Below are 18,607 nucleotides of genomic sequence, written 5' to 3'. Positions count from 1 at the left end.
ATATTAACCATGTATAATGTATACTGTCTATATTAACCATGTATACTGTCTATATTAACCATGTATACTGTCTACTGTCTATATTAACCATGTATACTGTATACTGTCTATATTAACCATGTATACTGTATACTGTCTATATTAACCATGTATACTGTCTACTGTCTATATTAACCATGTATACTGTCTATATTAACCATGTATACTGTCTACTGTCTATATTAACCATGTATACTGTATAGTGTCTATATTAACCATGTATACTGTATACTGTCTATATTAACCATGTATACTGTCTATATTAACCATGTATACTGTCTATATTAACCATGTATACTGTCTACTGTCTATATTAACCATGTATACTGTCTATATTAACCATGTATACTGTCTATATTAACCATGTATACTGTCTATATTAACCATGTATACTGTCTATATTAACCATGTATACTGTCTATATTAACCATGTATACTGTCTATATTAACCATGTATACTGTCTATATTAACCATGTATACTGTCTATATTAACCATGTATACTGTCTATATTAACCATGTATACTGTCTATATTAACCATGTATACTGTCTATATTAACCATGTATACTGTCTATATTAACCATGTATACTGTATACTGTCTATATTAACCATGTATACTGTCTATATTAACCATGTATACTGTCTATATTAACCATGTATACTGTCTATATTAACCATGTATACTGTCTACTGTCTATATTAACCATGTATACTGTCTATATTAACCATGTATACTGTCTATATTAACCATGTATACTGTCTATATTAACCATGTATACTGTCTACTGTCTATATTAACCATGTATACTGTCTATATTAACCATGTATACTGTCTATATTAACCATGTATACTGTCTATATTAACCATGTATACTGTCTATATTAACCATGTATACTGTATACTGTCTATATTAACCATGTATACTGTATACTGTCTATATTAACCATGTATACAGTCTATATTAACCATGTAATCTGTCTATATTAACCATGTATACTGTCTATATTAACCATGTATACTGTCTATATTAACCATGTATACTGTCTATATTAACCATGTATACTGTCTATATTAACCATGTATACTGTATACTGTCTATATTAACCATGTATACTGTCTATATTAACCATGTATACTGTCTATATTAACCATGTATACTGTATACTGTCTATATTAACCATGTATACTGTCTATATTAACCATGTATACTGTCTATATTAACCATGTATACTGTCTATATTAACCATGTATACTGTCTATATTAACCATGTATACTGTCTATATTAACCATGTATAGTGTCTATATTAACCATGTATACTGTATACTGTCTATATTAACCATGTATACTGTCTATATTAACCATGTATAATGTCTATATTAACCATGTATACTGTATACTGTCTATATTAACCATGTATACTGTCTATATTAACCATGTATACTGTCTATATTAACCATGTATACTGTCTATATTAACCATGTATACTGTCTATATTAACCATGTATACTGTATACTGTCTATATTAACCATGTATACTGTCTACCATGTATACTGTATACTGTCTATATTAACCATGTATACTGTCTATATTAACCATGTATACTGTCTATATTAACCATGTATAGTGTCTATATTAACCATGTATACTGTCTATATTAACCATGTATACTGTCTATATTAACCATGTATACTGTCTATATTAACCATGTATACTGTCTATATTAACCATGTATACTGTCTACTGTCTATATTAACCATGTATACTGTCTATATTAACCATGTATACTGTCTATATTAACCATGTATAGTGTCTATATTAACCAGGTATACTGTCTATATTAACCATGTATACTGTCTATATTAACCATGTATACTGTCTATATTAACCATGTATACTGTCTATATTAACCATGTATACTGTATACTGTCTATATTAACCATGTATACTGTATACTGTCTATATTAACCATGTATACTGTATACTGTCTATATTAACCATGTATACTGTATACTGTCTATATTAACCATGTATACTGTCTATATTAACCATGTATACTGTCTATATTAACCATGTATACTGTATACTGTCTATATTAACCATGTATACTGTCTATATTAACCATGTATACTGTCTACATTAACCATGTATACTGTATAGTGTCTATATTAACCATGTATACTGTATACTGTCTATATTAACCATGTATACTGTATACTGTCTATATTAACCATGTATACTGTCTACTGTCTATATTAACCATGTATACTGTCTATATTAACCATGTATACTGTCTACTGTCTATATTAACCATGTATACTGTATAGTGTCTATATTAACCATGTATACTGTATACTGTCTATATTAACCATGTATACTGTATACTGTCTATATTAACCATGTATACTGTCTATATTAACCATGTATACTGTCTACTGTCTATATTAACCATGTATACTGTCTATATTAACCATGTATACTGTCTATATTAACCATGTATACTGTCTATATTAACCATGTATACTGTCTATATTAACCATGTATACTGTCTATATTAACCATGTATACTGTCTATATTAACCATGTATACTGTCTATATTAACCATGTATACTGTCTATATTAACCATGTATACTGTCTATATTAACCATGTATACTGTCTATATTAACCATGTATACTGTCTATATTAACCATGTATACTGTCTATATTAACCATGTATACTGTCTATATTAACCATGTATACTGTCTATATTAACCATGTATACTGTCTACTGTCTATATTAACCATGTATACTGTCTATATTAACCATGTATACTGTCTATATTAACCATGTATACTGTCTACTGTCTATATTAACCATGTATACTGTCTATATTAACCATGTATACTGTCTATATTAACCATGTATACTGTCTATATTAACCATGTATACTGTATACTGTCTATATTAACCATGTATACTGTATACTGTCTATATTAACCATGTATACAGTCTATATTAACCATGTATACTGTCTATATTAACCATGTATACTGTCTATATTAACCATGTATACTGTCTATATTAACCATGTATACTGTCTATATTAACCATGTATACTGTCTATATTAACCATGTATACTGTATACTGTCTATATTAACCATGTATACTGTCTATATTAACCATGTATACTGTCTATATTAACCATGTATACTGTCTATATTAACCATGTATACTGTATACTGTCTATATTAACCATGTATACTGTCTATATTAACCATGTATACTGTCTATATTAACCATGTATACTGTCTATATTAACCATGTATACTGTCTATATTAACCATGTATACTGTCTACTGTCTATATTAACCATGTATACTGTCTATATTAACCATGTATACTGTCTATATTAACCATGTATACTGTCTATATTAACCATGTATACTGTCTATATTAACCATGTATACTGTATACTGTCTATATTAACCATGTATACTGTATACTGTCTATATTAACCATGTATACTGTCTATATTAACCATGTATACTGTCTATATTAACCATGTATACTGTCTATATTAACCATGTATACTGTATACTGTCTATATTAACCATGTATACTGTATACTGTCTATATTAACCATGTATACTGTCTATATTAACCATGTATACTGTCTATATTAACCATGTATACTGTCTATATTAACCATGTATACTGTCTATATTAACCATGTATACTGTATACTGTCTATATTAACCATGTATACTGTATACTGTCTATATTAACCATGTATACTGTCTATATTAACCATGTATACTGTCTATATTAACCATGTATACTGTCTATATTAACCATGTATACTGTCTATATTAACCATGTATACTGTCTATATTAACCATGTATACTGTCTATATTAACCATGTATACTGTATACTGTCTATATTAACCATGTATACTGTCTATATTAACCATGTATACTGTCTATATTAACCATGTATACTGTCTATATTAACCATGTATACTGTATACTGTCTATATTAACCATGTATACTGTCTATATTAACCATGTATACTGTATACTGTCTATATTAACCATGTATACTGTCTATATTAACCATGTATACTGTCTATATTAACCATGTATACTGTATACTGTCTATATTAACCATGTATACTGTCTATATTAACCATGTATACTGTCTATATTAACCATGTATACTGTCTATATTAACCATGTATACTGTCTATATTAACCATGTATACTGTCTATCTATATTAACCATGTATACTGTCTATATTAACCATGTATACTGTCTATATTAACCATGTATACTGTATACTGTCTATATTAACCATGTATACTGTCTATATTAACCATGTATACTGTATACTGTCTATATTAACCATGTATACTGTCTATATTAACCATGTATACTGTCTATATTAACCATGTATACTGTCTATATTAACCATGTATACTGTCTATATTAACCATGTATACTGTATACTGTCTATATTAACCATGTATACTGTCTATATTAACCATGTATACTGTATACTGTCTATATTAACCATGTATACTGTCTATATTAACCATGTATACTGTATACTGTCTATATTAACCATGTATACTGTCTATATTAACCATGTATACTGTATACTGTCTATATTAACCATGTATACTGTCTATATTAACCATGTATACTGTCTATATTAACCATGTATACTGTATACTGTCTATATTAACCATGTATACTGTCTATATTAACCATGTATACTGTCTATATTAACCATGTATACTGTCTATATTAACCATGTATACTGTATACTGTCTATATTAACCATGTATACTGTCTATATTAACCATGTATACTGTCTATATTAACCATGTATACTGTCTATATTAACCATGTATACTGTCTACTGTCTATATTAACCATGTATACTGTCTATATTAACCATGTATACTGTCTATATTAACCATGTATACTGTCTATATTAACCATGTATACTGTCTATATTAACCATGTATACTGTATACTGTCTATATTAACCATGTATACTGTATACTGTCTATATTAACCATGTATACTGTCTATATTAACCATGTATACTGTCTATATTAACCATGTATACTGTCTATATTAACCATGTATACTGTCTATATTAACCATGTATACTGTATACTGTCTATATTAACCATGTATACTGTCTATATTAACCATGTATACTGTCTATATTAACCATGTATACTGTCTATATTAACCATGTATACTGTCTATATTAACCATGTATACTGTATACTGTCTATATTAACCATGTATACTGTATACTGTCTATATTAACCATGTATACTGTCTATATTAACCATGTATACTGTATACTGTCTATATTAACCATGTATACTGTCTATATTAACCATGTATACTGTCTATATTAACCATGTATACTGTCTATATTAACCATGTATACTGTCTATATTAACCATGTATACTGTATACTGTCTATATTAACCATGTATACTGTCTATATTAACCATGTATACTGTATACTGTCTATATTAACCATGTATACTGTCTATATTAACCATCTATACTGTATACTGTCTATATTAACCATGTATACTGTCTATATTAACCATGTATACTGTATACTGTCTATATTAACCATGTATACGGTCTATATTAACCATGTATACTGTCTATATTAACCATGTATACTGTATACTGTCTATATTAACCATGTATACTGTATACTGTCTATATTAACCATGTATTCTGTCTATATTAACCATGTATACTGTCTATATTAACCATGTATACTGTCTATATTAACCATGTATACTGTCTATATTAACCATGTATACTGTATACTGTCTATATTAACCATGTATACTGTCTATATTAACCATGTATACTGTCTATATTAACCATGTATACTGTATACTGTCTATATTAACCATGTATACTGTCTATATTAACCATGTATACTGTCTATATTAACCATGTATACTGCCTATATTAACCATGTATAGTGTATATATTAACCATGTATACTGTCTATATTAACCATGTATACTGTCTATATTAACCATGTATACTGTCTACTGTCTATATTAACCATGTATACTGTCTATATTAACCATGTATACTGTATACTGTCTATATTAACCATGTATACTGTCTATATTAACCATGTATACTGTCTATATTAACCATGTATACTGTCTATATTAACCATGTATACTGTCTATATTAACCATGTATACTGTATACTGTCTATATTAACCATGTATACTGTCTATATTAACCATGTATACTGTATACTGTCTATATTAACCATGTATACTGTATAGTGTCTATATTAACCATGTATACTGTATACTGTCTATATTAACCATGTATACTGTCTATATTAACCATGTATACTGTCTACTGTCTATATTAACCATGTATACTGTCTATATTAACCATGTATACTGTCTATATTAACCATGTATACTGTCTATATTAACCATGTATACTGTCTATATTAACCATGTATACTGTCTATGTTAACCATGTATACTGTCTATATTAACCATGTATACTGTCTATATTAACCATGTATACTGTCTATATTAACCATGTATACTGTCTATATTAACCATGTATACTGTCTATATTAACCATGTATACTGTCTATATTAACCATGTATACTGTCTATATTAACCATGTATACTGTCTATATTAACCATGTATACTGTATACTGTCTATATTAACCATGTATACTGTCTATATTAACCATGTATAGTGTCTATATTAACCATGTATACTGTATACTGTCTATATTAACCATGTATACTGTCTATATTAACCATGTATACTGTCTATATTAACCATGTATACTGTCTATATTAACCATGTATACTGTCTATATTAACCATGTATACTGTCTATATTAACCATGTATACTGTCTATATTAACCATGTATACTGTCTATATTAACCATGTATACTGTCTACTGTCTATATTAACCATGTATACTGTCTATATTAACCATGTATACTGTCTATATTAACCATGTATACTGTCTATATTAACCATGTATACTGTCTATATTAACCATGTATACTGTATACTGTCTATATTAACCATGTATACTGTATACTGTCTATATTAACCATGTATACAGTCTATATTAACCATGTAATCTGTCTATATTAACCATGTATACTGTCTATATTAACCATGTATACTGTATACTGTCTATATTAACCATGTATACTGTCTATATTAACCATGTATACTGTCTATATTAACCATGTATACTGTATACTGTCTATATTAACCATGTATACTGTCTATATTAACCATGTATACTGTCTATATTAACCATGTATACTGTCTATATTAACCATGTATACTGTATACTGTCTATATTAACCATGTATACTGTCTATATTAACCATGTATACTGTCTATATTAACCATGTATACTGTCTATATTAACCATGTATACTGTCTATATTAACCATGTATACTGTCTACTGTCTATATTAACCATGTATACTGTCTATATTAACCATGTATACTGTCTATATTAACCATGTATACTGTCTATATTAACCATGTATACTGTCTATATTAACCATGTATACTGTATACTGTCTATATTAACCATGTATACTGTATACTGTCTATATTAACCATGTATACTGTCTATATTAACCATGTATACTGTCTATATTAACCATGTATACTGTCTATATTAACCATGTATACTGTATACTGTCTATATTAACCATGTATACTGTCTATATTAACCATGTATACTGTCTATATTAACCATGTATACTGTCTATATTAACCATGTATACTGTCTATATTAACCATGTATACTGTCTATATTAACCATGTATACTGTATACTGTCTATATTAACCATGTATACTGTATACTGTCTATATTAACCATGTATACTGTCTATATTAACCATGTATACTGTATACTGTCTATGTTAACCATGTATACTGTCTATATTAACCATGTATACTGTCTATATTAACCATGTATACTGTCTATATTAACCATGTATACTGTCTATATTAACCATGTATACTGTATACTGTCTATATTAACCATGTATACTGTCTATATTAACCATGTATACTGTATACTGTCTATATTAACCATGTATACTGTCTATATTAACCATCTATACTGTATACTGTCTATATTAACCATGTATACTGTCTATATTAACCATGTATACTGTATACTGTCTATATTAACCATGTATACTGTCTATATTAACCACGTATACTGTCTATATTAACCATGTATACTGTATACTGTCTATATTAACCATGTATACGGTCTATATTAACCATGTATACTGTCTATATTAACCATGTATACTGTCTATATTAACCATGTATACTGTATACTGTCTATATTAACCATGTATACTGTATACTGTCTATATTAACCATGTATTCTGTCTATATTAACCATGTATACTGTCTATATTAACCATGTATACTGTCTATATTAACCATGTATACTGTCTATATTAACCATGTATACTGTCTATATTAACCATGTATACTGTCTATATTAACCATGTATACTGTCTATATTAACCATGTATACTGTATACTGTCTATATTAACCATGTATACTGTCTATATTAACCATGTATACTGTCTATATTAACCATGTATACTGCCTATATTAACCATGTATAGTGTATATATTAACCATGTATACTGTCTATATTAACCATGTATACTGTCTATATTAACCATGTATACTGTCTACTGTCTATATTAACCATGTATACTGTCTATATTAACCATGTATACTGTATACTGTCTATATTAACCATGTATACTGTCTATATTAACCATGTATACTGTCTATATTAACCATGTATACTGTCTATATTAACCATGTATACTGTCTATATTAACCATGTATACTGTATACTGTCTATATTAACCATGTATAGTGTCTATATTAACCATGTATACTGTCTATATTAACCATGTATACTGTCTACTGTCTATATTAACCATGTATACTGTCTATATTAACCATGTATACTGTCTATATTAACCATGTATACTGTCTATATTAACCATGTATACTGTCTATATTAACCATGTATACTGTATACTGTCTATATTAACCATGTATACTGTCTATATTAACCATGTATACTGTCTATATTAACCATGTATACTGTCTATATTAACCATGTATACTGTCTATATTAACCATGTATACTGTCTATATTAACCATGTATACTGTATACTGTCTATATTAACCATGTATACTGTATACTGTCTATATTAACCATGTATACTGTCTATATTAACCATGTATACTGTCTATATTAACCATGTATACTGTCTATATTAACCATGTATACTGTCTATATTAACCATGTATACTGTCTATATTAACCATGTATACTGTCTATATTAACCATGTATACTGTCTATATTAACCATGTATACTGTATACTGTCTATATTAACCATGTATACTGTCTATATTAACCATGTATACTGTCTATATTAACCATGTATACTGTCTATATTAACCATGTATACTGTCTATATTAACCATGTATACTGTATACTGTCTATATTAACCATGTATACTGTCTATATTAACCATGTATACTGTCTATATTAACCATGTATACTGTCTATATTAACCATGTATACTGTCTATATTAACCATGTATACTGTCTACTGTCTATATTAACCATGTATACTGTCTATATTAACCATGTATACTGTCTATATTAACCATGTATACTGTCTATATTAACCATGTATACTGTCTATATTAACCATGTATACTGTATACTGTCTATATTAACCATGTATACTGTATACTGTCTATATTAACCATGTATACTGTCTATATTAACCATGTATACTGTCTATATTAACCATGTATACTGTATATATTAACCATGTATACTGTATACTGTCTATATTAACCATGTATACTGTCTATATTAACCATGTATACTGTCTATATTAACCATGTATACTGTCTATATTAACCATGTATACTGTCTATATTAACCATGTATACTGTATACTGTCTATATTAACCATGTATACTGTCTATATTAACCATGTATACTGTCTATATTAACCATGTATACCGTATACTGTCTATATTAACCATGTATACTGTCTATATTAACCATGTATACTGTCTATATTAACCATGTATACTGTCTACTATTAACCATGTATACTGTATACTGTCTATATTAACCATGTATACTGTCTATATTAACCATGTATACTGTCTATATTAACCATCTATACTGTATACTGTCTATATTAACCATGTATACTGTCTATATTAACCATGTATACTGTATACTGTCTATATTAACCATGTATACTGTCTATATTAACCATGTATACTGTCTATATTAACCATGTATACTGTCTATATTAACCATGTATACTGTATACTGTCTATATTAACCATGTATACTGTCTATATTAACCATGTATACTGTCTATATTAACCATGTATACTGTCTATATTAACCATGTATACTGTATACTGTCTATATTAACCATGTATACTGTCTATATTAACCATGTATACTGTCTATATTAACCATGTATACTGTCTATATTAACCATGTATACTGTATACTGTCTATATTAACCATGTATACTGTATACTGTCTATATTAACCATGTATACTGTCTATATTAACCATGTATACTGTCTATATTAACCATGTATACTGTCTATATTAACCATGTATACTGTCTATATTAACCATGTATACTGTCTATATTAACCATGTATACTGTCTATATTAACCATGTATACTGTATACTGTCTATATTAACCATGTATACTGTCTATATTAACCATGTATACTGTCTATATTAACCATGTATACTGTATACTGTCTATATTAACCATGTATACTGTCTATATTAACCATGTATACTGTCTATATTAACCATGTATACTGTCTATATTAACCATGTATACTGTCTATATTAACCATGTATACTGTCTATATTAACCATGTATACTGTCTATATTAACCATGTATACTGTATACTGTCTATATTAACCATGTATACTGTATACTGTCTATATTAACCATGTATACTGTCTATATTAACCATGTATACTGTCTATATTAACCATGTATACTGTATATATTAACCATGTATACTGTATACTGTCTATATTAACCATGTATACTGTCTATATTAACCATGTATACTGTCTATATTAACCATGTATACTGTCTATATTAACCATGTATACTGTCTATATTAACCATGTATACTGTATACTGTCTATATTAACCATGTATACTGTCTATATTAACCATGTATACTGTCTATATTAACCATGTATACCGTATACTGTCTATGTTAACCATGTATACTGTCTATATTAACCATGTATACTGTCTATATTAACCATGTATACTGTCTATATTAACCATGTATACTGTATACTGTCTATATTAACCATGTATACTGTCTATATTAACCATGTATACTGTCTATATTAACCATCTATACTGTATACTGTCTATATTAACCATGTATACTGTCTATATTAACCATGTATACTGTATACTGTCTATATTAACCATGTATACTGTCTATATTAACCACGTATACTGTCTATATTAACCACGTATACTGTCTATATTAACCATGTATACTGTATACTGTCTATATTAACCATGTATACTGTCTATATTAACCATGTATACTGTCTATATTAACCATGTATACTGTCTATATTAACCATGTATACTGTATACTGTCTATATTAACCATGTATACTGTCTATATTAACCATGTATACTGTCTATATTAACCATGTATACTGTATACTGTCTATATTAACCATGTATACTGTCTATATTAACCATGTATACTGTATACTGTCTATATTAACCATGTATACTGCCTATATTACCCATGTATAGTGTATATATTAACCATGTATACTGTCTATATTAACCATGTATACTGTCTATATTAACCATGTATACTGTCTACTGTCTATATTAACCATGTATACTGTCTATATTAACCATGTATACTGTATACTGTCTATATTAACCATGTATACTGTATACTGTCTATATTAACCATGTATACCGTCTATATTAACCATGTATACTGTATACTGTCTATATTAACCATGTATACTGTATACTGTCTATATTAACCACGTATACTGTCTATGTTAACCATGTATACTGTCTATATTAACCATGTATACTGTATACTGTCTATATTAACCATGTATACTGTCTATATTAACCATGTATACTGTCTATATTAACCATGTATACTGTCTATATTAACAATGTATACTGTATATATTAACCTTGTATACTGTATATATTAACAATGCTGTCTATATTAACCATGTATACTGTCTATATTAACCACGTATACTGTCTATGTTAACCATGTATACTGTCTATATTAACCATGTATACTGTATACTGTCTATATTAACCATGTATACTGTCTATATTAACCATGTATACTGTCTATATTAACCATGTATACTGTCTATGTTAACCATGTATACTGTCTATATTAACCATGTATACTGTATATATTAACCTTGTATACTGTATATATTAACAATGCTGTCTATATTAACCATGTATACTGTCTATATTAACCATGTATAGTGTCTATATTAACCTTGCATACTGTATATATTAACAATGCTGTATATATTAACGTTGTATACTGTATATACTAACAATACTGTCTATTAACCAAATCAAATCAAATTTTATATGTCACATACACATGGTTAGCAGATGTTAGTGCGAGAGTAGCAAAATGCTTGTGCTTCTAGTTCGACAATGCAGTAATAACCAACAAGTAATCTAGACAATTCCAAAACTACTACCTTATAGACACAAGTGTAAGGGGATAAAGAATATGTACATAAAGATATATGAATGAGTGATCGTACAGAGCGTCATAGGCAAAATACAGTAGATGGTATTGAGTACAGTATATACATATGAGATGAGTGTGTAAACAAAGTGGCATAGTTAAAGTGGCTAGTGATACATGTATTACATAAGGATGCAGTAGATGATATAGAGTACAGTATATACGTATACATATGAGATTAATAATGTAGGGTATGTAAACATTATATTAGGTAGCATTGTTTAAAGTGGCTAGTGATATATTTTACATCATTTCCCATCAATTCCCACTATTAAAGTGGCTGGAGTTGAGTCAGTGTGATGGCAGCAGCCACTCAATGTTAGTGGTGGCTGTTTAACAGTCTGATGGGCTTGAGATATAAGTTGTTTTTCAGTCTCTCGGTCCCAGCTTTGATGCACCTGTACTGACCTCGCCTTCTGGATGATAGCGGGGTGAACAGGCAGTGGCTCGGGTGGTTGTTGTCCTTGATGATCTTTATGGCCTTCCTGTGACATCGGGTGGTGTAGGTGTCCTGGAGGGCAGGTAGTTTGCCCCCGGTGATGCGTTGTGCAGACCTCACTACCCTCTGGAGAGCCTTACAGTTGTGGGCGGAGCAGTTGCCGTACCAGGCGGTGATACAGCCCGACAGGATGCTCTCGATTGTGCATCTGTAGAAGTTTGTGAGTGCTTTTGATAACAAGCCAAATTTCTTCAGCCTCCTGAGGTTGAAGAGGCGCTGCTGCGCCTTCTTCACGATGCTGTCTGTGTGGGTGGACCAATTCAGGTTGTCTGTGATGTGTACGCCGAGGAACTTAAAACTTGCTACCCTCTCCACTACTGTTCCATCGATGTGGATAGGGGGGTGTTCCCTCTGCTGTTTCCTGAAGTCCACAATCATCTCCTTAGTTTTGTTGACGTTGAGTGTGAGGTTATTTTCCTGACACCACACTCCGAGGGCCCTCACCTCCTCCCTGTAGGCCGTCTCGTCGTTGTTGGTAATCAAGCCTACCACTGTTGTGTCGTCCGCAAACTTGATGATTGAGTTGGAGGCGTGCGTGGCCACGCAGTCGTGGGTGAACAGGGAGTACAGGAGAGGGCTCAGTACGCACCCTTGTGGGGCCCCAGTGTTGAGGATCAGCGGGGTGGAGATGTTGTTGCCTACCCTCACCACCTGGGGGCGGCCCGTCAGGAAGTCCAGTACCCAGTTGCACAGGGCGGGGTCGAAACCCAGGGTCTCGAGCTTGATGACGAGCTTGGAGGGCACTATGGTGTTAAATGCCGAGCTGTAGTCGATGAACAGCATTCTCACATAGGTATTCCTCTTGTCCAGATGGGTTAGGGCAGTGTGCAGTGTGGTTGAGATTGCATAGTCTGTGGACCTATTTGGGCGGTAAGCAAATTGGAGTGGGTCTAGGGTGTCAGGTAGGGTGGAGGTGATATGGTCCTTGACTAGTCTCTCAAAGCACTTCATGATGACGGAAGTGAGTGCTGGGCGGTAGTCGTTAGTTCAGTTACCTTAGCTTTCTTGGGAACAGGAACAATGGTGGCCCTCTTGAAGCATGTGGGAACAACAGACTGGGATAGGGATTGATTGAATATGTCCGTAAACACACCAGCCAGCTGGTCTGCACATGCTCTGAGGGCGCGGCTGGGGATGCCGTCTGGGCCTGCAGCCTTGCGAGGGTTGACACGTTTAAATGTTTTCCTCACGTCGGCTGCAGTGAAGGAGAGTCCGCATGTTTTAGTTGCGGGCCGTGTCAGTGGCACTGTATTGCCCTCAAAGCGGGCAAAAAAGTGATTTAGTCTGCCTGGGAGCAAGACATCCTGGTCCGTGACGGGCTGGTTTTCTTTTTGTAATCCGTGATTGACTGTAGACCCTGCCACATACCTCTTGTGTCTGAGCCATTGAATTGAGATTCTACTTTGTCTCTATACTGACGCTTAGCTTGTTTGATTGCCTTGCGGAGGGAATAGTTACACTGTTTGTATTCAGTCATGTTTCCAGTCACCTTGCCCTGATTAAAAGCAGTGCTTTCAGTTTCACGCGAATGCTGCCATCAATCCACGGTTTCTGGTTTGGGAATGTTTTAATCGTTGCTATGGGAACGACATCTTCAACACACGTTCTAATGAACTCGCTCACCGAATCAGCGTATTCGTCAATGTTGTTGTCTGACGCAATACGGAACATATCCCAGTCCGCGTGATGGAAGCAGTCTTGGAGTGTGGAATCAGATTGGTCGGACCAGCATTGAACAGACCTCAGCGCGGGAGCTTCTTGTTTTAGTTTCTGTCTGTAGGCAGGGATCAACAAAATGGAGTCGTAGTCAGCTTTTCCGAAAGGAGAGCGGGGCAGGGCCTTATATGCGTCGCGGGAAGTTGGAATAGCAATGAGCCAAGGTTTTTCCAGCCCTGGTTGCGCAATCGATATGCTGATAAAATTTAGGGAGTCTTGTTTTCAGATTAGCCTTGTTAAAATCCCCAGCTACAATGAATGCAGCCTCAGGATATATGGATTCCAGTTTGCAAAGAGTCAAATAAAGTTCGTTCAGAGCCATCGATGTGTCTGCTTGGGGGGGAATATATACAGCTGTAATTATAATCGAAGAGAATTCCCTTGGTAGATAATGCGGTCGACATTTGCTTGTGAGGAATTCTAAATCAGGTGAACAGAAGGACTTGAGTTCCTGTATGTTGTTGTGGCCACACCACGTCACGTTAACCATAAGGCATATGCCCCCGCCCCTCTTCTTACCAGAAAGATGTTTGTTTCTGTCGGCGCGATGCGTGGAGAAACCAGCTGGCTGCACCGACTCCGATAGCGTCTCTCCAGTGAGCCATGTATCCGTGAAGGAAAGAACGTTACAGTCTCTGATGTCCCTCTGGAATGCTACCCTTGCTCGGATTTCATCAACCTTGTTGTGAAGAGACTGGACATTGGCGAGAAGAATTCTAGGGAGTGGTGCATGATGTGCCCGTCTCCGGAGTCTGACCAGAAGACCGCTTCGTTTTCCCCTTTTACGAAGTAGTTTTTTGGGGTCGCCGGCTGGGATCCATTCTGTTGTCCTGGGTGAAAGGCAGAACACAGGATCCGCTTCGCGAAAGTCATATTCTTGGTCGTACTGATGGTGAGTTGACGCTGCTCTTATATTCAGTAGTTCTTCTCGACTGTATGTAATGACACCTAAGATGACCTGGGGTACCAATGTAAGAAATAACAAAAAACTGCATAGTTTCCTAGGAACGCGAAGCGAGGCGGCCATCTCTGTCGGCGCCGGAAGTAACATAATATACTGTTCATGGGCGGTACCAGGCCTTTGACATGGGCGGGACCAGGCCTTTGACATGGGCGGTACCAATCCTTTGACATGGGCGGTACCAGGCCTTTGACATGGGCGGGACCAGGCCTTTGACATGGGCGGGAGCAGGCCTTTGACATGGGCGGGAGCAGGCCTTTGACATGGGCGGGAGCAGGACTTTGACATGGGCGGGACCAAAACCCCAATCCATAACTTAATAGGAGCATTTCAGGTTGATATAGTAGAGGTTTCTATGTAGAATGGGCCCCACATATAGAGGTTTCCATGTAGAATGGGCCCCACATATAGAGGTTCCATGTAGAACGGGCCCCACATAGAGGTTTCCATGTAGAACGGGCCCCACATATAGAGGTTTCCATGTAGAATGGGCCCCACATATAGAGGTTTCCATGTAGAATGGGCCCCACATATAGAGGTTTCCATGTAGAATGGGCCCCACATATAGAGGTTTCTATGTAGAATGGGCCCCACATAGAGGTTTCTATGTAGAATGGGCCCCACATATAAATATCCCATGTTGTTTTCCCCCTTACCCCAATCGCATAATTCATCTCAATAATGGAACAGAACATAGTTTGATAGTTTTTATTGAAACACAGATTCTTGCAGTTTTATCATCACACCACCAGGGAGTGCTGCAGGATGATTTATGTTCCCTTAATGATTTATGTTCCCTTAATGATGTATGTTCCCTTAATGATGTATGTTCCCTTAGTGATGTATGTTCCCTTAGTGATGTATGTTCCCTTAGTGATTTATGTTCCCTTAATGATTTATGTTCCCTTAATGATTTATGTTCCCTTAATGATGTATCTTCCCTGAAGGATTTATGTTCCCTTAGTGATGTATGTTCCCTTAGTGATGTATGTTCCCTTAGTGATGTATGTTCCCTTAATGATTTATGTTCCCTGAAGGATTTATGTTCCCTGAAGGATTTATGTTCCCTTAATGATGTATGTTCCCTTAATGATGTATGTTCCCTTAATGAGATGTTTATGTTCCCTTAGTGATGTATGTTCCCTTAGTGATGTATGTTCCCTTAGTGATTTAAGTTCCCTAAATGCTTTATCAAATCAAAACAAATGTATTTATAAATCCCTTCTTACATCAGCTGATATCTCAAAGTGCTGTACAGAAACCCAGCCTAAAACCCCAAACAGCAAGCAATGCAGGTGTAGAAGCACGGTGGCTAGTAAAAACTCAGTAGAAAGGCCAGAACCTAGGAAGAAACCTAGAGGCTATGAGGGATGGCCAGTCCTCTTCTTTATGTTCCCTTAAGTCTCTATGTCCCCTTAATGTCCTGAATGTTAGACCAGTGGGTTTAGAAGATACTGACTTTAATACCAAAGTTCTACCACCTTTATTTAGTCCATGATTTTTACTCCATGTTGCAGCTAGGATCATTATTTAGTCCATGATTTTAGTTCATGCAGCTAGGATAATTATTTAGTCCATGATTTTTTGTCCATGTTGCAGCTAGGATAATTATTTAGTCCATGATTTTTGTCCATGTTGCAGCTAGGATAATTATTTAGTCCATGATTTTAGTCCATGTTGCAGCTAGGATATTTATTTAGTCCATGATTTTAGTCCATGCAGCTAGGATAATTATTTAGTCCATGATTTTAGTCCATGCAGCTAGGATAATTATTTAGTCATTATTTTAGTCCATGTTGCAGCTAGGATAATTATTTAGTCCATGATTTTAGTCCATGCAGCTAGGATAATTATCTAGTCCATGATTTTAGTCCATGTTGCAGCTAGGATCATTATTTAGTCCATGATTTTAGTCCATGCAGCTAGGAAAATTATTTAGTCCATGATTTTTGTCCATGTTGCAGCTAGGCTAATTATTTAGTCCATGATTTTTGTCCATGTTGCAGCTAGGCTATTTATTTAGTCCATGATTTTAGTCCATGCAGCTAGGATATTTATTTAGTCCATGATTTTATTTAGTCCATGATTTTAGTCCATGCATGTTGCATGATTTTAGTCCATAGGATATTTATTTAGTCCATGATTTTACTCCATGTTGCAGCTAGGATAATTATTTAGTCCATGATTTTAGTCCATGCAGCTTGGATAATTATTTAATCCATGATTTTAGTCCATGTTGCAGCTAATGTAATTTAGCACTAATATCAAATCAACATACATTTCTACTAGAGAAGATGTTTTTTGAGTTCCAGTTGTCCCTGTCATGTCAATAAGATGACCAGTAATGATATGAAAATTAAGATAACCAGTAATTAAATGGAAATTAAGATTACCAGTAATTAAATG

The sequence above is a fragment of the Oncorhynchus nerka genome, linkage group LG10 (assembly GCF_034236695.1).
Source record: "Oncorhynchus nerka isolate Pitt River linkage group LG10, Oner_Uvic_2.0, whole genome shotgun sequence".
In the NCBI taxonomy this organism is placed as follows: domain Eukaryota; kingdom Metazoa; phylum Chordata; class Actinopteri; order Salmoniformes; family Salmonidae; genus Oncorhynchus; species Oncorhynchus nerka.
Note: the sequence above shows the minus strand (reverse complement) of the source record.